General features: G+C 36.2%; 1 protein-coding gene across 4 annotated transcripts in view; it reads left to right on the top strand.

Moving 5' to 3' along the window:
• Positions 1-23,648, top strand: part of gpm6ab (glycoprotein M6Ab) — a 69,791-nt gene that overhangs the window by 31,862 nt on the left and 14,281 nt on the right. The window lies entirely within an intron of this gene.

Genomic DNA, 23,648 nt, shown 5'->3' with positions numbered 1-23,648 from the left:
GAATCGCTTTTTCAATAAAGTTCACTTTGGAGGGAAGCGAGACCATTTGGACTGTCCAGCCACTTTATCTGTCCTAATGGTGTAGCATTTGATCATCTATTATTCAAAACCCAGTCTATAAACAAATCACTCACCGATTTTATGGCCTCGGGTTCAGCTTATGGTCCAAATTATGTACAGTATATAGCTGCGTGTGTTATTGATTATACAGTCAGGATAATACTAAAATTAAATACCTGTTAGGATCTCCTTTCCTCACAGATGGCCATCAATCGCTCACCTTCCAACCACATGCTGGTGCTGAGTGGCGTGATCGATCTCCAAGCACTCTAGAGCTGCTGAATTTGTACTGTATCTGTAAGGTTTTTGTTAAAACTATTTTCTAATTTAAAAAAAAAATAAAGAGATCTGAACGTACCGCCAAAACAGACATCTTGGCTCAGGATATAGAACATCCCTGGAGGGTATGGGAATGAGATCAAATTATTAAATTGATCTAAACTTAAAAACTTAAATCATCAACATTTAACCAGTTGTAGAGATCCAGGTAACAAATGAATTCTTCATTTGGTGTTTTACCCAGGAAACAGCATTCAGGGCAGTTATTAGGGCTGAAATGTGGCTGTGTGCCTGAACAGGAGGTTGTAAAGTAGCCTTGTGCTTTTGTTTTCAGCCCTGAGTGATTTGGCCTTTCATTCTGTTAAGGATGTTTTATCACTGTTCAGTCTGACAGAACAGCTAAGAAGAATAGTCTGTGTTTCCAGGGGCTTTCTCACAACATCAGGACATCAATGAACAGAGATAAGAATTAAAGATGAACAGTGCAGTGTTACAGCTCTGATTAGATTCTGTATCTCTTGTAAACACCATGTGTTGGGTCCAGTTGGCAGCTCTTACTGAGTTTCCTTTTGTTGAAAGCTTTTGTCGGATGTACTGAAAACAACTAAAAACCAGTACTGGTCAAGACGATCTCAGACAAGACCAAGATCCAGACCAATCCGAACTAAAGTCTAAAAACATCAGTACAAGTCAAGATCAAGATAAGACCAAAATCCATACCAGTTAAGACCAAGACAAGACTATGACCCATTCCAGGTGATAAAGAGGCAAGACCAGCACTTATACCTTCAGAGACTAGGACCGCAGAACAATTTTTGTGCTGACACCAGCCAACACCAGTGCCAAAATCCATGGCAAAAAAAACTCACCTGAATACTATTCTAGATGAGTTAGGACAAGACATTGACCCATAATAATCAGCAAAGGACCTAGTTCTATTCAAACCAAGACAAGACAAGACCAACAATCACATCATGTTAGTCCAAGACTAGATCAAGACCCATAACAGCCTAGACATGCCTAGTACCTACCTATATCCATACCAGCCAACGCCTAGATTTGTCCTGGTTTTTGTCATCATGGGCTTTTGTCTTTGTACTGATCTTAATTAAGTTGTCTTGAATCTTCAAACCGACCCTCAATGAAACCCATACAATCTGAGACTAAGCCTAGATCGCTCTCAGGCCATATTTGATGGTAAATAACTCCAAAGAAATATGTTAGTTTATGTTCAAATCAAACACTTTTCTAATTGTTAACACCGTAGTCACTATAGATGAACAGAATCGTTTAGCAGAATCTTGAGAGTCTATTAAAAAAACAACAACATAAATGTCCTGGACCAGACGTTTAAAAACACTTACAGTCTTTTATTTATAGGAATGAAATTTTGCAGACTGGTAGAAATGTGTGCTCTGCCTTGAATTGATTTTTTCCTCATTTCTTTTCAGAGCTAAAGTCTTGCCAGCCATACAGAACGTTGTTTTATAAAAAGAATTGATATAAAATCAATACTCGGACGGAGGCCTGAGGCTATGTGTATGTGAAGTGAAGTTTGAGAAATATACCAATACACCAGTGTTTGTGATGGATCGCGACACACCTCATTTCATTTTATCTTCAGTTTGAGATTGAGTGATATAATGATATGTCATTATTATAATGATTTATACAACACTTTTGAATTCTGTTAGAGATTTACCCACCATTAGGAAGATAAGTACTTGGTTAGGTTTTCAGTAAACAAGAAACCGGTTAGCATAGCGTTTGCTACAGCTACAATGTCATATCAGCTAAGCTAGTTGGCTAGTGGCTAAATTTAGCTTCAATTACATTGTATTGTGTAATGCAAATAGGTGCAACTTCATCAAGCCAAAGAAGTTATAAGGAAAAAGTTTTAAACTTTACACTTATTGACCAAGAAGTGTCTATGATTTGTCAAAACCAGTGACTGTAATTAGATTAGATTAGATTAGATTCAAGTTTATTGAGCAAAGTAGTAATAGTACAAAGCCAATAAAATACATTTTACTGATAATTATTTTGCAGATTGGAGTTTGCATGTTCTTCCCATGGTTGGTGGGTTTGCTCTGGGCTCTCCAGTTTCCTCCCACAGTCCAAAAACATGCAGATTAATTAAGTGGCATTACCAAATTGCCCGTAGTGTGTGAATGTAAGTTTAAATGTGTGTGTCGGTGTGTGTATGTAAATTTTGAGGTTCTAAGATGGTTGTACAAGATAGGAATAAATAAAATGGTCACCACTGGCCTCCATGGTCTCTAGTTGGACTTGGGAGTATCCCAGCTGAATGGATAAATTTTGCAGATTGTGCAATGAGGGATTGTGGGTCAGGCTCCGAGTTGTGGGTTTCCAAAGAGTTCTGGGTTTAAGCACGACCACTGGGTTGGTGGTCCTTGGGCAATTCCCTTACACCCCACACAATCCAAGCACTTCCTGCCGTGTCTGTCTCAAAGCCCAGTTAGATAATGGGAGAGTTTCAATTTGAACCTTATCTGATGTAAAACAATTTCTTTATGATCGTGGAATTGATTAAAACCATCAATGAATATACATTTTTATTTAGGATCCAAACTGAGTCTGCACTGAGCCGTAATGTCATTAGTCTTAGCTAATTAAGCACTGTTGTGGCATAAACTGTCTCTCATTTACACACAGTGTCTGGCATCGTCCTCGTCTAATGTGCTCATCGATTTTTCTTTTTCATTTTACAAGCTTCTCATTTTTATGGCGCACACAGGAGACATTGGGAAGGTTTATCACAACCAAGGAAAAAACAGGTCTGATCGATTTTACAAAACTGTTTGGATATGGGTAATTAAAATAAATCACAGTGGGGGATGTATTATCATGAGCTTCATGCAAAATTTTGTGCTTTAGCGGGAAAAATTCCCGTACAGTAATTTGTTGTTGTTGTTTTACATTAATTACATGTAATGTCGCGTTCCTGTGCCATCCTGAGTTTGTGTTCCTGGTGTGAGCGCTCCTGATTTTCCTTAGTAGTAGAAGTGTACTGTATGGTGGTTTCCTTGTTATTTGAGGATTAATGGGCCAAGCTGAATCGTCAGAGACACGTAATGTTGTGGCGGTGAAGTGCTTGAGTCTACCACTCCTCATCTAACCTCTTCTAATGAGCGTGTGCATGTGTGCCTTGCGATAGATTGGCAGCCTGTCCGGGGTGTACCCCGCCTCAAATCTCCTGGGATAAGCTTCAGGCGTCCCGTGACCCTGTACAGGATATGCGGGAGAGAAATGAATGAATGAATGACCAATAATTTGGACAGGCTGTCATGGTTGTTTGAGATTTATAGAAGGAAAAGGTGTGTCATTTGTATAAAAAGCCTGTCAGGCTGCAGCTTGTGTGTGTGTGTGTGTGTGTGTGTTGTCTGTGACTCTAATTGGATGTGTGTATTGTTATGAGAGTGTGTTATTAGTGTCGACAGCAGCTGAAGCATTATGTCCATACACACACACACACACACACACACACACACATACACACGCGCGCACACGCACTCACTTCCTGCCTGTCAACATCTTCTGAAAACGTTTATGAAGTGCAGAGAAGGGAGCCGTCCGTTCAGCACACTCTCATTTTGAGCATTTTGTAGTTTCTCAATCCTCCTTTGCTTTGTGATAACAGGAGCTAATATGTTCTACAGTATAACATAATAAACAGGTTAAAAAAGTACTGATTGTTTTTTCATTAAATAACAGAATAAGTAATCATTAGCAATTTTTAGAGAAAATTTTTAGAGAAAACAAAAAACGCTGTCCGTGGTGCTTCCATTGATTATTTTCCGCAACAGCAAAGCATGGCAAGTTTTATGTCTTTAGTTTGTGTGTATGGATTTAGACTCCTACACGTCCTTTGTTAAGGCTCGACTCCAGTCATTGACGAGATAAACACCACATGGTGTTTTCAGGCCCGGGTGCCTGGCTCAGCTCAGAGCCTCTGTTACAGCAGTTTGACCTTGCGCTGAAATCTCCACCCATGTGCAACACAAACGTTGATAACAAAGTGTTCTTCCATCCTTCTTTGATTCCATTCTTATTGATTCCCTGTGCTGGTCAAACACTTTTTACTATCTGGCTATGAAAACGCTCGTCTTCTCAGCAGCAGTATAATGTATCCTAGTATCCTAAAAAATCTCTATGGCAACATCAGTCCATCTTTACACAATAATCACAATAAACTACACAACTGTTCGCAGAAACACAAGCATGGAACAAGTATCTGGTGTTGCATTTTTCTCTTACAGAAGTGTTTTAGCGCTCAAGTTATGATGCATAACCTTTCCGCCTTTTAATGATGTAAGGAATTAAGCACACGGTCAGGGTCATGTTTTTATAGGAGATAAATCATGCATGAGGGCCAATGGTTAGCACTGTGGCCTCGCACCTCCAGTGTCGCGGTTTGATTCATGCCTTGAGTCTGTGTGTGTGAAGTTTACATGTTCCTCCTGTGCTTGGTGGGTGCTGATCTCAGGGTATTCCTCCCACAGTCAAAGAGTAGGCTAATTGGCATTTCCAAACTGCCTGTATATTGTGCCTTACATTTGATCCGCCCCCCTCCCCCATCTAGGCTGTACCCCGCCTTTTGCCCCAGGTCCCCTGGGATAGGCTCCAGGCCACCTGTGCCCCTGTACAGTATAAGCTGTAACGTGAGTAAATCATGATTGAACAAAATGTACTGTTCCCATGACAACAGTGTTTATTTTTTTTTGCCATAACTGCATGTCCTGAATTTTTTTTTTAAATTTATTTTATTGTGAATCACATAAAAAATAAATCAGCACCTTCTAAACCAATGAGAATCAAGAGCTCAACAAACATCTTTATATTATATTAATGAGCATTGTAGGTTGCAGGAGGTCGGGATCGTCATATAGTAAAATATCTTACCCTTTAGAGCACTGTTCATTAGTGTGATGTCATAGTTTATCCCAGCAAACCATTGGATAATGATGATTGGATATACGGATAGATAACGGCAATGATTCTGCATCTGAGAATTACTGTACAGAGACACCGGCAGCGTCGAGAAGGATTCTTCAATTATCACTAGAGTACATCAGGGAGACTGAGGTGTGTGTGTGTGTGTGTGTGTGTGTGTGTGTGTGTAGTTTTTGTTTTCATTACAGGTGTATAAATAGGATTTAACATCACACAGTTCTTAGATGGTGTCATTGTGATAATTAAAAATAATAACAGCCAGAATCATTTATCAAACATGACTAGATAGTTATTTATTCCAGATTGATTATTAGTAAGATGCGATTGTCTGAAGATGAATAGATTAAATTGATTAGGGATCAAGAAGACATTCTAAATCACAATAAGTGCAGACCCGAACGCTGAACCTGATCTGTATAGTTATTAAATGATGTGTATTTATTATGTATAGTGTCTTGTCTAAAACAGTACAGTGTGCAGTGTTATATGTCTTGGCATAAACAAACAAACAAACAAACAAAAAAAGCGATTTTGATTCAAAAATACAATCACTGCTTTTGATTTGAAAACATTATCTTGACAAAGAACAAGCTAAATATATTATATACAGTATAATCCATAATCTACCAGTAGAGTAATACGGCTTTAAATGAGGTTTAAAAGAAATATGGCTGTATATTTTGAATTTATTATACAGTATATTCACCTAAATAAGCAAAATCATAGCATTAGTGATCTCAACTTCTTTGAGGTTTTATAAATTGGTAGTTTCCATTGATTTCCACTGAATACTACCGAAAATTAAACAACTTTTAGCCGGCGTCAGTTTTGCTAGCAGATGCTGACAGGAAGGTGATAATAACTCGTATAATCACTCTTGACAACTGTGTTGAACAGAAAAGCATCTCAAAGTGCACGAATGAGCAGGTAGATACTCCTTATCCTGTAAAAGCTCTGCAGTCACATAGACTTCCATTTAAAGAGAAGGGGTACTTCACTGTGCGGCGCAGATATGAGATTCTGCTTCAACGCACTCTAATGACTTGGAGATAGCATCTTGTAAACATTGCGGCTTATTGACCAATTGCTCGGTGCTAACACTGTGTTTGTGTGCGTGTGAGTGTGTGCACGTGTGTGGGCCGGAGATATGATTGGGGTCCCTGGCTTTGTTATCCTTTTGTTTGGTGATGGAGGAAGGAGGGATGTTCATGCTGTTTCCTACACACACACACACGCACGCACACACACACACAGACACACACACACACCTGTCTGTTTGGTCCAGGGCAAGGACGTATTTAATTGCCATGGATCATATGGGAGAACAGTACAGGACACGATGAAACACACACACACACACACACACACACACACACACACACACACACACACACACATGCATGTTTACAGCATTCTTCCCCATAGTCCTCCTGAATATACTCTATTAAAGCAGGAAATTAAAAAAAAGCATGTACCTCTGCGCTGTCATATTCTGTATTTCCAAACAGTACAGAAAGTGTTGTGTTTGCTTTATTTAGTTGTATTGTTTGTACTTTAATAGCGGATACAGTGTAATACGTCTGCTTTTGTTTTCACTTGCATCCAATTCATCCAAAGAGATCATGAGACTCGTCTGGAACTTCCAGTCCCATGGCTTTGTCTGTTTTTTCCTTTCTTGTTGCATGACATGTTTGTCCTTGTCCTCATAAAAGCTCCTAAAGGGGGGCGATGTTGTGATTGGGGCGAGGTTGGGTAGGATGTTGTTGTTGTTGTGTGTGTGTGTGTGTGTGTGTGTGTGTGTGTGTGTGTGTGTGTGTGTAAAGGGTGTTAATTGATAAGAGATTTGCGGCATCATAAATAAACTTGCCAGACACATTTTCAATCACTTTCCAACACAATTATTTTACCTAGTGTATAAGAGACAGAAAAAAACACGACATCTGAATAATTATTTTTCTTTGTGTCCCACTGATCTGCTGAAACAAAGCCCCGGGCAAAGCGTGGCACCTTATTCACAGCTCTAACAACACTCTGGACCAGAATGTGTAACAAAGACATCTTGGAGCAAAGTTTTCCTTTTTTATTCCCCTTTTAGAATTTTTCGATTTTTTTCTCTAATTTAGTCGTAGTTCATTTTCACATTATTAATGTGAAATAATATTTACCAAGTAAGTATTTAGTACTAAAAGATAGCTTGATACATGGGGAACAGGTTTACAGTAGAAAGGTACAAAGAAAGTAATATGGAAAACAAAAAGGGTCAAAATATGAGGGGAAAGGGTCATACTGTACTGTATGTTAGTTTTTCTTAACCACATTGTTTAATCAAAACAATTACAACGTCACACCAAGAACAACAACAAAAAAGCTGTTTTAGGTCTGTAATAAAACAGACCTTAAAAGATCTTAAAAGCTGGGTCGCTTATCCGTAAAGAACCCTTTAAGAACCTTGGTCTTTGTATACAAATAAAATAATTAATACCTAAAAACAGTCAAACTTTAACAATCTAGCAATTTTTTTTTTTTTGTAAAGGGCTTCTGCATGTATGAGAAAGCACGTGAGGAGAAATTTACTGTACATCAAAAACATATTTTTTTCTGAAATGGTTTTAAATTTGGTAGCTTTACATGATAAGCTGTTATGATAGGAAACAACCTAAAATACCAACATAAAATAACAAAAATTGTACAATAAAAGCTTTTGATCTGGTGGTGCAGGATGTTCTGGGTGTGTGCTACCTTTATCGGGAAGTCTGTTATTTTGTGATATAATATAAGTGGGTCACTTCGCCCAAGCACAGTTTTGCATTGTTAGGTTGTCATGGCAACATCAGTGACCGAGTGCACATATTGTATGTGGAAGTATGACCTGCTTAAAAAATCCTTAGCTGAATAAAATAAATACTGCACTGGATACCATGAATACAGTATAAAGAATTTTTTTTTAACATATACTGTGTTTTCTGATTTAGTGGTCATTTTAATGTTGCAACCTGCATTTTCATCATGCACCTTAAAACATGTTGCTTAAACAAGTATATACATTTACACACACATGTGCTAACAATTTGGTTATAACACTTTTGGTTATATTTCTGAATGTCCAAAAAAAAATTCATTTTTAAATTCTTGAATCTGATTAGTTAGATGGCACTGAGTATTTTTTTAAATATTTCATAGTTTCTGTAGTAACAACTTGACCACAAACCTGATTTGACAGCAAAATGAGAGAACTTCATTTTTGTGTTCTAGAATTGTGCATGCTAGAATTTTGTCTGTAAAATGTTGTTTTGTGTAAGTTGTTTGTTTTGTGTTTTGTGTACACACACTGTATAAGAATGCTTTCTTTTGAGTTGTTGCATTGCAATACATTTATATCTTCACTTATTTCAGCCAAATGCAACAAATAAACAAACAACAGCAACAGTCATAATAATTATGCATGACATAATTATGTGAAATAATTATGCAGATTAGATCCCGGATGGCACAACGCATGACTGTGTGTATGTTCATGTAAACAGAATGGGCCAGCTACTGTCGCGCTGTTGTTGTCTTTATGTCCCAGAGGAAACACATGTTCATGTTCACACTTTCAGACGGGAAGCATTTATGTTATGTTAAAGAGCAGCAACTTATTACATAGTAAAAAATAATAAATGAAGTACTCTATCTATCTATCTATCTATCTATCTATCTATCTATCTATCTATCTATCTATCTATCTATAAATTCTTCCATCCATCCACAATCCAACAATTCTCCCGTGTTGAATAACCACATCATATACAGTACACTCGAAAGGGTGTTAAATCAACACAGAAATGGTACATACCCTTATGCAACATTAATGGTGGAAAAAGATCTGGAATACAGAAAGAATTTGCTTTATTGCTTTTTGGTGACTCTCAAGCAATACATACACCCTACAGACAAGGTACATTTACTGTACAGACAATGCATGATACTGTACACAGGCAGCACACAGCATACAAGTACTATTCAGATTAGCTTTTTTAGATTTTAAAATTAAAAGTTTGTTACCATCTGTCAGGGTTCATAAATTGTATATTAATGTTCAACATTTAGTAAAAAGCCTAAACGGATAAAACAAAAATAAATAAATAAATAAATAAATGAATTCATAAAAAAAAAAAAAAAGTAAAATTGAGGGTACTTTTTTTGTTTGTTTTGTTTTCCCACTGCTATCTGCTAAATCAATCATGGGGGCACAAACAATTTCAGCAAACTGTACATGACTGATAATGCATTTATATATAGATATTAGAACTGGAAAAATCATCTATTTACTCAATAGTACGTTTTATTCCTATAATGTGTTATACAGTTTTCAATCCATGGTTCTTTTTTGTCTGTCTGGTCACGTGACCTGCTCTTACAGCTACAGTTTTAACAACGCCTCATCTTTTCCTTTCTTAACAACTAAACATTAGATACTTCTGAACCCTGACCTTGCTGGGCGTTTTTGAGTGTGTGTCTAAGTGTGTATGTGTGTGTCTGTTTAAGTCTGACAGATGGACAGTGAACAAGGGAGCGAGGGATAGAAAGGCAGATGGATGATGATGGGAGGGGTCAGGGGGAGACAGAGAGAGAGAGAGAGAGAGAGAGAGAGAGAAAGGGACAGACCGGTGCTTGCTTTGTTCGGTGTTGTTTACAGTATCAGGAAGCTTTGAAAAAAAAACCCCATCTAAGCCCTTGATTTATGGGTCTGCGTCAATCTTCGTTCCCTGCGCTCTTTGCTCAGCTCTTAGCTAGGCGTTACTTAATGATTAATGTGTTTATTTATTTATTTGCTTGGTGATTTATTTAGATGTTATGAGACTCAGAGGTGAAGTGGGAAGGCACGGCTTGAAGTAGCTTTCATGCTGTTAATACACGGCCATGGATAAATTATATGAGCTGAATGGGGTTTTCATGTGGCTCTAGGGAACAATGGTGCCATTTCAGTCTAAATTGTATGTACAGATTTACATTTGCATCCTTGACCACTTACCGACAGAGAGTTTGAACATTGAACATGCTTAAAATACTAAACATGCAGACGTCAGCCAGACACAAGACACAGTTTTACTGTTCAGAAGTTACGTGAAATTATACCAAACTTTGAAATTATTGGGTCAAGCACAGCAACATGTGACACAATACAGTATGTCACCAGAGAATGTGTAATTATCTTAAATGTGAACAAATCTATGTTTTATTTAAGCAGCAGCACACTGGAGACCATGCTGCTGTGATGAATATCAGCATGTGGAAGTAGGTCCAAGTACTAAAGATATTATAGCCATGCTAATTTTCCATATACTGTAGAAGCACAACCTTGAGTGTGATATTGCTTTTATATAACAGTTCCACAACACCATTTATCATCAACAGATTATAATAAGTTTCTTTATTTAACCAGTTATCTTTGCTCTGCCAGGACATATCCTTCTGCGGCTGGTGGAACTACTGTAACTAAGCGCGACTGGTGAAGCAATGGTTAGCAAGCGACAGCTAGTGTAATTACCATTGGTGAAAGTAGTTTTAAATCCTTACAGGTACTACAGTATGTAGACAAAAGGTGAGGAGAATAATCCTGGGGCAATCCTGAGAATTTTTTACGAGATTTACTTCATATTTCCCCTTTAAAATATCAGTGGGTGATGAGGTTGAATCCCAAACTGTGTTAAATGGAAAGAAAGTGCACTATTTAAGGTATAGAACCTCTTGGTCCACATACCAAGTAGTGCCCTTGACCAAGGGTTAATGATTCTTAGAACACATATGACATATATGACATATACGTTTAATTTAAACTTAAAATTAAAGTTAAATTAAGTAAAATTAACTAAAAGTTAAAAAGTAAACGTTAAATAAGTTAAAAAGTTAAACTTAAAGTTGAACATTTCAGGGGTTGTTATGCTCTACATCACCACTCATGGAATGGCTCTTATCCAATCAGATTACTCAGTCAGTCACTTATACCACAAACATAATAAAGCAAATATATCAATATAAAAATATATATACTTTTTTAAACAAATTTTTAATTTAAATTGACTTGTTCCATTGTGCGACCTGACACTTTTTTCTATTTACAAATCAGACTGACATTATCTAGCAAACAAATTTGAACAAAGCTACAGGTAGTCATCTTTGTCTAAGATGTCTAGCTTAAATAAAGGCTGTTAGCTAGCTCTAACATTTTCACCATAACCAAGCTCTACCTATGTAGTGTTAGCTAAGTAGTTTCTTGGTGCAGATTTAAATAAGCAATATACATTAGGACAGCATTGAAGGGGTTAAACAAATGATTTCTCATTAACATGACAAATTTTGTTTTCTTATTAGTAAAAAAAGATACTTTTCATTTATGTGTGTGTGTGTGTGTATATATATATATATATATATATATATATATATATATATATATATATATATATATATATTAATAGATTCTCTTTATCACAAAGCAATGAGGCAAGCACAGATAAGCAAGAATGATGAAAAAAGATGAAAGCAGAGACATAGAGGGCAGCAGTATAGAGGGAGAGACTGAATAATTGATAGTGATGGCAGACCCCCTTTTTGAGCCGCTCTTCAATAATGAATGAATCCTCCTCGTTTGTGTCCACCTCATCCCCGAGTCCTAGCTGAACCTCTGAGCTCTGATGCTAAACGCCGTCATGAAAGCCAAGATGCTTCAGGGAATTCTGAACGGATAACAGCTTGAATACAACGCCCCCTGCTTCACGTAGCACTAACGATTTAATGTGAGGCAATGAGCAGTAAAGGTGAAGAGACAGTTGAGTTTATGGGTGATTAATGCAGCGTGGAAGTGTTTGCTACAGTCATAAAGCAGAGATTCATCAACCGGAACAAGAGTCCTGATTAAGGCATGGAAGTGGAGACAAGATTTTTACAAAAATGCTTTCCTGCTTGTGCATGACTGTTCCTGAACTGATGTAAAATCAGCCATTAATTTTTAAGCAATAAGTATTTCTGGTCTTTATACTGTATTGTTTCTTGCAGGCTGCCCAAAAAAACAAAAAACAAAAACAAACAACAAAAAAAAAACAGTAGGTCTTAGAGCTGCGTGATAACTCCAGGGACTCTAATTTAATTCAGAGTTTAGTATCTGTCTATGTGGAGTTACACAAGTTCTCACCATGTCCATGGGGGTTACCTTGGGTTATTTTGGTCTCCATGTGCCTCCTAGAGCCATGAAGACAGGATACAGTATAATCATAAATAGTGTAAACAAGAACTGAAAAACCCTTAGTGACAACACTCATAGGTCTTCTAAAGAGTGGTTTTAAAACTAAATTGTGAGAGCTCTGGTTGTCACCATCTTGGCAGGAAGTGGATCTGCGTAAACCCCAGTTAATCCATAAATATGTGAATGTTTAATCCATACATATGCATATGTACCTCACAGCACGGTGCAATTTTTTTTTTTCTCGCATATCCCAGTTAGGAAGCTGGGGTAAGAGTGCAGGGTCAGCCAGGATACAGTGCTCCCAGAGCAGATAAAGTTAAGGGCCTTTCTAAAGGGCTCACCAGCAGCAACTTGGCAGTGCTGGGACTTGAACGCCCAACCTTCCGAACAATACCCCAGTAACCCACAGCCTTTTGAGTCATTTGAGGCATCACTATCCTCTGAAAACCACGCCGAACACACAAAAACACACCTACTTACCACAGTTACCACAATCTAGCTAGCATAGCTTAAGCATAGCTAATATGCTAAAGTGGCTAATTTATATGCTAGGTTACTATGCATTGCACACCCTACACATCTCCTGCATTTCTTGTGGTATGCTTAACGACTGTACAACCATTCTAGTTAGCTGGTTCGTTAAAGGGATGCACTGCAGACATCTAGCAGTTTGACACCTGCAATGCAGCTGTCACTACAATTATCCTCGGCCCTAATTATGAATACTTTTTATGGCTTATTATAATTTAACGTAGAAATTCACCCCAGTACAATATACAACAGTAGTCATGAATCTAGGAAATCTAGCTATCGAGACCAAAACCATTTTTTAAAGAAAAAACAAACATGCAGTGCTAAGTCCTACCCCGCTTAAAAAAAAAAAAAAATGAACATTTTTAATTATGTTATAAAGTTGGACTCACTTTTGGAGCCTATTGGACATTCGTGGAACTGCATGTTTTTCCACTTCCATATTGGCTTCCATATTGCATTTTGCCTATTGGATGTAACTTTTATAATAGTTAATTTAAATGTACCTACAAATAAATAAGAGGGTACTGTGTACAGACAGAAAATGTTTTACATGTGGATCTTCTTGCGATGAATAATATAAGTAATTTACCAGAAATGCATGATCGATAGTGCTCAGGTGTAAATTTGAACCTGAGCCTCAAATCAAGCACATCATGCAGCATTGTCATGTAAAAGTAAACGCACCCCGCCTCTGTGTCTGGCTGAGAAATCTGCAAAGCTTTTTAACACAAAGGCTGCTCACTAATTCTCAGTGTTTTAATGAGCGCCTGCCTCTTCTTTGGGCCTCAACCATCACTCATCATGCATTATGGGACGCCTCTGTCTCCACCCACCTGCTTTCTGCCTATCTGCGGAGCTCTGCAGGCTCCTACAGCCCTGTTAACGGATCCTATAGGATAAAAATAACAAGCAGCTTAAATCCAGGGAGCGCCGGATCCAGGGCAGGTCCACTGGAACACCGAGGTTCTTTGTTTCAGACACAAAAGGAAAGAAAACAGTGATTTTTTTTTCAAGTCATGGCAGGCTTTTGATATGGAAATGGAAAATGGTAATTTTTTTTTTGAATGGGTGATTATGTGCTTGTACGGCCCTCGACAGCTTGTTGTGTGTACTGTTTGCTTAATCAAAGCCAGAGTCACGATTACACAATATAAAAATGATACCCACATATATCTAGCTCATTTTTTAAAACTTGTTTTCATCATGGAGCTCATGGTGCATGAAACATTTTCAATGTTCAACCCTGATTAAGAGCTGAATATTACACTGAATATAGCAATGGGAGTTCAATTTAATCCAGCCATAAATTTGTTGCGTTGTGCATTAGCATTTGCATTTTATCATCCCAAAGCAAAAGTATTATTACCTACATAAAAAATAAAGATATCCTCATAAAGGACATTTGCAAATTTTTTGGAAGTGTCTTCCTTTTTTCTTTTAGTACTTTATTCTACTGCAATTGGCAGTAAAGTAAAATGTGGAAGAAAGTGGAACAACAACAAAATGACCAACTATATATATATACATATATATACTGTATATATATATATATATATATATATATATATATATATATTTTTTTTTTTTTTTTTTTTTTTTCAGCACAGCTGAACATCATGTCTTAAAATAACAATTCACTTTCGTTTTTGTTACATAATTCCATTATTCCATATGCATTATTTTAGACTTTTGAAATCTCCAGGATTGTTTTAGAAAGTGGAAAATAATAATTCCCAGCCAATGCCCCAACCCCAGCCACTGGATGTAGTGCCGGTTCCAAGCCCAGATAAAAGGGGAGGGTTGTGTCAGGAAGGGCATCCGGCATAAAACCTGTGCCAAGTTGTTGTGTGGATCAGAGAGTCCGCTGTGGCGACCAACCTGACGGGAGCAGCTGAAAGACAAACAGCAATTAAATATATAAAACATACTGTACACCAGGCATACTACTACTAAGATTTTTTTTACTTAATGTATGAGTTCTGATTTTCATAGACTACAATCACATATCATAATCTACTTCTTTGGTCATGAGTTGAGATTGATGGTCTTTGAATGCATAATGTGCCACTGTGACCAAAGATGGTGGACAACAGCAATGTTCCAATGTTAAAACTGTGAGATTAAAATCTTTAGCTCTGCTATGATCCATGTCTAAAACCCAATGATATCTGGACAGCAAGGTTACAGGACAGAGTATATAAAAAATATTTAGAGATTAATGTGATAGATGATGTTAAAAAAATTACAGACTTAAAAAAAAAAAAAAAAAAAAAAAAACTTTACTAAATTTACTAAACAAAGCCTAAAGTTAAAATTACTAAGTGGTTGTGTAATTGTAAAATTTCTGCATCTGTCTCTTACTTTGGCTGCATATATATTTTTTTCAATTATTATGTCACTGGACCAGAATTATGCAAATTACTTTGTACAAACAGCATTTATTTCCATTACAGGATAAAAAAAAAAGCCACTGCTCCTATGGTGTGGTGTAAATCTGTCCCCCAGGTGCCTGTGCAGTGTTCAACTAATTGAAAATCCGTCACTCTGTCATTTGGCATTCATAAGCATCAGTCACGCCGATTCTAACACATTAAAGGAGTGATTGGGCAAATAGGAGGTGGCAGACGGTGCCATCAGTCTTATACACACACACACACACACACACACACACACACACACACACACACAAACACACACCCACATTTCCACCCACTCTCTCATTAATGCACAAGCATGTCGTAATAAAAGTCTGACAGATGAATTATGAACAGTCTGAAGCAAATTCTTTACAAACACCATAAAATCCTTAACAATATATAGGAACCATGTATTAACCTGATACAATTCACACAGATGTCAAGTTCTAGACTCAAAAGGTGCTGATTACATTTCTGTAACAGCATCTCTGACATTAGTGCGACACATTACAGATGATTTATATAGTGATGGATTTAAACTATTGGATTTAATGAGGTGTAATTGGTGATATGGTGCAGTTTTACGGAGGGAGTCAATTTTATGGAGTGCTTTACAGAGTAAAGTAGTCAGAGCTATAGGTGAAATAAAATAAAAATATATCATTTAATTTAAAAAGGGAATCTTTTCATATGTTTTACATTTATTGTATGCAAAGTTAAATATTCCAAGCATTTTCTTTTTTATTTCAGTGATTATGGATTACATTAAAAATCCAGTATCTCAAAATAGCTTGGAAGAGTGTGGGACTGGAGACAGTGCACAAGCCTCTCCTGAACCTCATACAGTAAGGAAGGTTGGCTATTAAATGAGAAGCACCTGACTCAACAATACAAAGATGTTCTGAGTATTGTGGTTCTGTTAGCTCAGATGTATTTTATTTTTTATTGACCCCAAAAGCAGGAAAGCTGAAAAGAGTCCATGAACATTTTTTATTCCGTAGTACAGTATACTGGATAACCCACCCCTAAGGGAACTGGTGGCCTCTGTAACTCCTATGAGCTTGTTATCACGGCGGCTAATGCGAGTGAAGGTCACTGGTGACTGGCGGTCAGGAGCGGGTCTGTTGCAGATGAGACACTAACTGGTTCTCTAACAATGACACACGGTCAGAGTGATTACACACCACTTCAGTGCATTTCCAAGAGTCCTGAAAAGTGAGGGCATGCATGTAGGGAAATAAATAAATAAATAAATAAATAAATAATCTTAATACGTAATGGGCTTTAACAGCAAGCAGTGTATGTTATTAAAATAATTATTTAACACTTAAGTAATACATGGGTTACTACTAATCTTAGGACAAACACTAATTAGCTTAACTGAAACTGCTAACTAGCTCAACTATTAATGTTTTCCTAAATGCCCTTAAATGCATACAAAACTTATGAAAATATATATATTTTCTTTTTATTTTATTTATTTTTAATATTTTTGGTATATAGTCCTAAGATCCTACAGATCATGTTGCCACAGAATGTATAGCAATTCAAAACAATGTGGGAAGTCAATAAATTGGACTACCATCCCTTTTGCCAAAGTGAGTCCTAAACTGTGATGTGGTTATTAGCACGAGGACGCACAAGGACACAACCTCGAGTGTGATATTGTTTTTGTACAACACCTCCACAAACACCATTTATTATTAACAGATTATGGTTTGTTTCTTTATATATCCAGTTATTTTGCTCCACCAACATATCCAGGAACTAACTAACTGCGACTGGCGGAGCTGGCGACCAACAGTTAGTGTAATGTGATGGGTTGAAAACTGAAAAACCTAAAAGTTCTTACTGTACTATGTAGCCAAAGGTGTGGAGAATAAACCATGAAGGCAATGTACAGTCCTCTTTATATTAACATTGTTAATATAAGTAATACATATAGTTAAACATCCAAGTGCTGTTGCTGTCTATTATCAACACTCAGATTGCTTGGTCAGGGTTGGGGTTAGGATTAGGGTTAAAAATAATCTGATATTAATCTATTAGTAATTAATTATTCTGTAATAGCTATAAAAAAGATAATGCAGTGAATTATTACACTAAATAATTGCACTTTAATCAACATACAGTAGCTTATTATAGTGATTAGTAACTATCAAGTAACACCTAAATACTTACTGTTATGATAGTAAGTACTTAATTATTAATTAATTATTCTCCACCCACCCAGTGCAACCAACTCTTTCATCTGCTACATGAATCACTGCATTATGTTATTACAGAAGTTAAATTTGTACTGGAAGAAAAGGCGACGGGGTGTTTGAATTGTCTGGCGAAGAGAAATTTTAACAGCTATTTAAAAGCGGACATGAAGTAGACACATGAAATGGTGTAACTCATCAGAGAAAATCTTGTCATTTAAAGACCCACTTTTCCAAGTAGTCATCAAGTAAAGTGCTGATCAACACCTACATCCTTCCGCTCTGCTCTCAGTGTGTGTAGGAGTTTAAGTTTAATCAGCTTGAGGTGAAGAATAAGAAAGTTCTTTAAATGAACACCGTGAAGTCTAGTCATGAGTACGGTCCTGAGTTTACGACTTCTAAGTGAATAATTGTACAGCAATGTAGGTGTAAATGTAGTCTACTGGTCAGTTTTATATTTATATACTGATTGGTTGAGATGGTGGATCACAGTTTTTAATTAATATTGCTTCAATACTTCTAATTAAAAAATGCATTTAAAAAAAAAAACAAAGAACATTTGTTGACATTGACTGTAAGAATATATTCATTGAAGGAGTCTCCAGTTCAACAATTTGTAAAAGTCTGGGAAGTTTACCTTCTTTTATATGTTTACACTTACAGGATTTCTCAATGGACAAAAACAATCCTGAAAACAGAACAGAAATTAACTTATTTATCGCTGGAAATTAATAAAAAATTATTTTGGACTTTAGTTTAAACTAAAAATTAACTACGCTTCATCGCATCAACCCACTGTTGATTACTTTACTTTAACAGCATGACACAGTGTATTGCATATCCTTAAGCCTTTACTCTGTTCTTGACCATCATTTTCAGTAACTTAGGACGCTCTAGTCTGGTTAGCTTAATGTTCTTAATAATCACTCATAATTGCCATGTGTGTAATGAAGAACCAATATTGTGTGTGGATTTACACGCAGCAGCAGCAACAGCAGCATCACTATCACACACCATACCCTTGAGATCACACACTCTCCTCTCGTCAGCAGTTTAAACTGGAAAGTTAATTTATACGACTGGGAAAAGTATCTCTCCTGAGGGTGTGTAAAGGAATGAAGAAGAGTGAAAGCTCCTGTAGGACACACTCATGAGAGTAAGACTTTTCTGCTGAAATAATCATTAGCTCCAGGTCTGTTGGGGATCTTTATTACAGGAAGATTTTTTTTTTTACTTGTTTTGTTACACTGCAGAAATAAAATAAACAAATAAATAAATAAATAAATAAATAAATAAATAAATATACAACTATCAGCACCAGTGTAAATATATTAAATGCAATAAATAATAGGGATGGGAATCATCAGGGACCAGCACAAGCAGGACGACACAGGATTCTGTGAGTAGTTTAGAGTGCACCACCTGTAGGATTGTAGATTATAGCGAGAGATAAACAACATGTTATCATCTCAAATGCAAACTTATATTAAAAAAATATATAATTAAAAAAAATAATAATAATTGGTGACAACGTCAAGGCATCCTGTCACCAAGCTCTCCCCTAAAACAACATCTCAGACTTTATAATCTCAGACTTCGCCCTCTTTCCGAATATAAAGAGTTAGTTCAAAGGTTTTGCTGCATCACTGCAGAGATTCAGCGCGAATCACAGAAGGTGCTTGACACGCTTCAAAAAAGAAGAGCTCCAGGACATATTCCAGAATTGGCAGGAACGCTTGGAACACTATATTGCTGTGCAAGTGGACTAGTGATAGTGTGTAAATGTAGTGATAGTGTGTAAACATGGCGATGTAATTATAGATAAATAAAATACTCTCTTATAAACAGAGCTAATCTCGAAACGTTTTAATACCACTGCATAATGATCAATTTTACCAAAAGATAAAAAAAAGAACATAAATTCATAAAACATTTAAATATCTGGAATATTTTTTTTTTTAAAGTCCAATTTCAAACTGTTGCCATTTGTTGCCATTTATCGCCGTTACTTTTCATTACATTATATTATTTTAATGTACATTGTACAAGGACTTGTTTTTTTTTCTACTATTTTTTTTGTAGGTGGAGTTTTTCTGGGGGTGAAAACTGATAACCTAGGGGTCATTTTTTCTTATCGTTTCCTATACAGGAAACTTGAATTCTTGGATTTCCAAACAATGCTCAGACAGGATGTGTGATTATTCTGAGGGTAAATACAGTGAGAAGATGAAATCAAAAATCCAAAAAGCTCAGAGAAAACTACTTCACGCTTAATGAATAATTAATTGATTATATTAGTGTAATAACGTGGGTCTGTATGGCGTTCTGTACCAGCACATGATATCAGAGGAGCTCAATCAGTCTCAGAAATAAATTGATATCGACTCTAATATTCCACTTATATTGAAAGTAATAGTCCAGATGGGGAAAATGCATAATTGCAGCCCTTTAATTGCCCTGACACAAAATAATTTTAAGCAGAAATTGAGAGGGTGGTATAAACATTTGATGTTGGAATAAAATATTCTTTCTGCCCATGTTTGCCCCATGTGGGGGTAACATTTGGTGATGTGACCAATTTCTGGAGGCAAAATTTTCTTCCATTCCTGATCAGTGAACTGCATAAGACCAAACAACTCTCATACCCCTGCCCTTACTTTAGACTATCATTCAGTGGCTCTCTGGCTGAGAAAGGAGATCCGATTGGCTCATATTTCACTTGTAGTAAAGCATCTAACTAATCATAGATGAGACTACTGTAAATTCCTAAAACCAATTGGAACTCAGAAGGCAGGATTTATTGGAAAAGATGTGAAGTGAACTTCAAAGATGGGGGGAAAACTTTTTTTTGTCATCTTTTATATTTCTGGCAGATTGAACAGAACCAGAACCACTTTGTGCACTTCAAAAAAGTTATAATCTTATTAAATTCTTTGACATGTAAATGCAAAAACGATTTGCTGTTCAGATCAGCAGTTATGTTGAAATCTCTAATTGGAATGATTTCAATCAGATTAAATAAACATTGTTCGTATCAACACGAGGAACAACTGTTTTACACACACTCACCTGCTCCTGTCACTTGTGCAGCATTGGACTGTTCAAAATAAGAAATAAATACATATGTCGCTTTAAACAAACTAAAAGCTCATTTGCTCATCAATCGTGCCTTTTTGCAGGATAGATATAGTACATGTAATTACTACGGTCATAGTCTTAGTTTGTGCTATTTAAGGGTTTTTTTTTGTTGTAAACACTATTTTGTTCATTTACATTTAAATTTCTGTACTTAGTGTTGTTTGTAAGAGGACAGCGAGTAACATAATTTCAATTCTCTATATGTATGTACTGTACATGTAGCAGAATTGACAATAAGGTTGACTTTTTGACTTTGACAATTATCCATATGAACAACTACTGACACTCTCTCATATCGGGCTCTCGATTACAGAAAACACACACAGAGACCACTTTCGTAATTAATTTAATCAATTTTCCTGTTGAAAAACAATTTGAGATACTCCTCTGACCCACACTTCCCGTTCCTTTCTTGAGAATAATGGCCCATTTTATCATCAGGAAGCCTTTTTTAGTCTTTTTTAATGAAAGTCTCACTGTAGCTCTGCCTAATTGGGATGCAGTTTTGTTCCACACGTCTCTGGAGTGTTATTTTCAGCTCTCTTAGTTCCTCTGCATTCGTAATGTGCTACTGAAGTAGCATGATGCATAATTTTTTCCCCCTTATAACATCTGGAATAGTGCATATTGCACAGAAGGTAGTGGAAAGGTGTCGCAGATGGTAATGCAAACATAATGGAGATGTGGTTTCATAAGCAGCAACTGAAATTGAATATGCATTATCCTGGTATAGGTTTAAATGAACCAAAGACTAAAGAACCATGAATATTTGCTTAGTTTACAATGTTTTATTGTTTTTCTTCAGGGTTAAAGATGAAGTGCTTCATTCATACAGGTTTAAATATGAATCTTTGTCTCTGAATAAGCTGGTTTCTATGCTTTAAGAAGGATATTTTTACTCCTAAGAGGAAGATGATGGACAACATCTATTCTCATAGTGTAATCTGTGCACAAATGCATGCTACTGTTGGATAGTTTCCAGTGTATAGTTTTTTGTCGAGACAGCAGCACGGTTTACGAGCTCCCATAAATCTTAACCGCAGACGGACAAAAGCATGTAATTTGTGGTGTGTGCTGTTTGCTTGCAGGCGTGTCACAGCTGTAAATCTTTCAGCAGGACAGTTTGGATTGGTCACAATGCCATTTAGCATCTCCTTATAAGACAGCAGACTGTAATAAATAGGCTCAGGGTAAGGAGCAGAGCTCTACTGCCAGCCAAAATGGAAAATTGTATCACATTGATGGCTCTACTCTATAGTAGTCTGAGAAAAGGTCTTTATGATAATTTGCTCATTTCTGCTAATCGATAAACTACTGGCTAAATAGCACCAACTCAATCTAACATCAAATGTCAACTTTTCCAAAAGGCCGAAACTGTTGACCATCAAATTGACTGTACAAAATGACCCCAAAAGTGTTCTTTTTATAGACCCAATTTAAGCATGCTGATAAGATTAGATTTCAACCGTTCACATATGCACTATTAAATTCCAGCATATTTAGACAGCAATTTTTTACCAACAAATCCTAATTTTTCCAAACTGACACTAATATGTATTATTACTCTTTTATATTTCCTCAACTAACAACTATAGCCAATATTATATTGATATTCTTTGACTAACACCAATATTCGACATCAAATCCAAGCTAGCACCCACTAGATTCTCAATTATATTAACTATTATACCACTATTTACTATTTTTATATGAAAAAGTTGATTTAAATAACCTCAGTACTAACAATATAAATACAAATATTTTTATATTGACATATTGGACATTTTATATTGATATATTGACATTAACCAAAACCAACTATTTCCCAAACATCTTTATTCACCATCAAATAAAAATGCTTCCTCATTTATCACTTATACTCATTATTGAAACCAAATATTTGGTTTCCACCTACCACCAAAATTTACTATTAAACTTAAATATTTGTCCATCTACCTTCAGTAGTCCCAAACAACATTAATATTAAAATAATTTCCTACATTACACCAAGTATAACATTCAAAACCAAATATCTCTTAACCTAACACCAATTATTACGATGAAGACAAAATATTTCACAAATTACCATAAAAATAACTATTTTCCTACTTTAAATTAATGTTAATCATCAAACTAAACATTTCAGAATCTAACACCCATATTCACTATTAACACCAAATAATCCCCAATCTACGCCCCATCAAACCTAAATATTTCTTAATGTAACACTAATAATTACCATAAATACCGAATGTCATCATCTAACATTATTATTCACCATCAAAACCAAAGATGCCCCATCTTACAAAAATTATTATTATAAAGACAAATACTTTATAAAACCAAATACTTTATCATCTAACACTTATATTTACCATCATCGCCAAATATGTCCCTAACTTACATAAATTATTACCATAAAAACTAATATTTTTCTACCTTTAACCAATGATTATCATTAAAATCAAATTGGTCTGAGTCTAATACCATTTTTCACTCTCAAAACTTCTAATCTAACACCAACATTTACCATAAAAAACAGATATTTCTTAATGTCACCCTGATATTCACCATCAAAACCATTATCATTACTTAACCAGCACACATTGTTAAAATTTATAAAGATCATTTAATTGAACATGTTTTAACACTAGAAGCACCGAGCAGCGGTCATTTGCCTGCAAGGGGGAAAAAAAAAAAAATTACTTCCCACTCGATCAAATTCCAGGACCCTTCTTTCATGACATTTCAAAGTGGCACGGTGGCACGGTGGTGGAGTGGTTAGCACTGTCACCTTGGACCTCCAGAGTCTGGGTTTGA

The sequence above is a fragment of the Clarias gariepinus genome, chromosome 8, assembly GCF_024256425.1.
Source record: "Clarias gariepinus isolate MV-2021 ecotype Netherlands chromosome 8, CGAR_prim_01v2, whole genome shotgun sequence".
Lineage (NCBI taxonomy): Eukaryota > Metazoa > Chordata > Actinopteri > Siluriformes > Clariidae > Clarias > Clarias gariepinus.
This window is presented reverse-complemented; position numbering and strand designations above follow the sequence as displayed.